Source organism: Euprymna scolopes, chromosome 6, assembly GCF_053919585.1.
Source record: "Euprymna scolopes isolate OS-2025 chromosome 6, ASM5391958v1, whole genome shotgun sequence".
Taxonomy (NCBI): domain Eukaryota; kingdom Metazoa; phylum Mollusca; class Cephalopoda; order Sepiida; family Sepiolidae; genus Euprymna; species Euprymna scolopes.
In genome coordinates, this window is record NC_136487.1 from 147,145,076 (window position 1) to 147,146,542 (window position 1,467).

General features: G+C 38.0%; 1 pseudogene; it reads right to left on the reverse strand.

Annotated features, from left to right (window-relative positions):
* Nucleotides 1–937: 937 nt before the first annotated feature.
* Nucleotides 938–1,082, reverse strand: LOC145278565 (U2 spliceosomal RNA; annotated as a pseudogene).
* Between the last annotated feature and the right edge of the window lie 385 nt (nt 1,083–1,467).

Here is a 1,467-nt window from a genome sequence, read left to right on the forward strand (position 1 = left end):
AAAAAATGCAAAAACAAAGAAGTTTCAACTTCAGACAGACAGATACTAAATTTCCATTTGTAATAGACATATTTGATATATACTAACAGATACACACGACGTTGCCCGGGATTCAATGAGAATCAACGAATGTTTCACACTTCCAATATTTTTATTACCAAAATCAGTGAAAAGTTATTTTTCAATCAAATTGATTAATTGCCTGTTCTAGTTGCCACGGTGAACCTGAAGAAAGTTCACATGCCTCCCAACAATGGCTTAGTCCGAAATACTTTGTAGTCTAAATTGCACTGTAGAGAACTTGCTGTTGATTTTATGAAATCATTTTCATATAATGGCCTGAATTAAAGTTTCAAATGCAAAAGCCAAGTATCATGGTTCAACTGTACTCTAAACAAAAACATTATTGCGAACGTGCCTCTGTTTTATCAGTTTTATCAAAGAATCTACCGTTAATCTTATACGCCCGGCCCTCTTGTTTGTGTACCTATTTACTATGCCTCCCCACGGGACAGAGTTAGACACTAGGGTCGTTTTTTAACGTGGAGAAAAGGTACAAAAATAAAAATTGTCTCAGTCGTGAAGGACTAATGCTCCACCGAAAGAGAACAAGAAAATGAAGTGCAGCATCTGAAGAACAGATGGTATTTATTTGCTCCCCCACCGAGCAAATTAGGCACAAGGCCAATTTTTAATGTGAGGAGTGAAGGGAGGGGGAAGGGAAAAAGGGGACCAGCTCCCGAGAGGTGGGAAATGGGAGCTGGTTAAAGGTCAGGCATGTGGGGTTGCCCCCACATCTGGTCTTTGCTAGTCATAGCTAGTCATAGCTAGTCATAGCTTGCAGTATCTGCCGGAACAGATGGTATTTATTTGCTCCCCCACTGAGCAAATTAGGCACAAGGCCGTTTTTAATGTGAGGTAAAAACCAGCTCCCCTAAAAGGGGTCACTCTGGTTACCAAAAATAATAATTGTCCCAGTATAGAGGGTTTCCCCTCCATTGACTGGTACAAATTATCTTAAGTGCAGTATCTGCCGGAACAGATGCTACACTTTGATCTTGGCCAAAAGGCCAAGAATAAAACTTCTCAAATGTATTGTGATGTTAGGCTATATAAGGGTGTTAACTTTGGTTAAAATTGGACTGTCCCTTTTCTAATCGGATTTTTTAATCATCGATACTTATCAAAGGAATATATATATATATATATATATATATATATATATATATATATATATAATGCTGAAACTCGACTGAACACATGGAAATAAATAACTACAACACAGAAGTAAAGTAGAACAGATATATTGAGAGTAAGAAAGTATAAACAATATTTACATAGAGTCCATTGTTATAGCCATTGAGAGACCGTCCCTGGAGAAGGTGTCGGTTGGGTAGTCGTTGACTCTTGATCTCGTCTTTCTGAGTCTCTCTCGTCTTTATATGATTGACACTCCACGTATGCTAA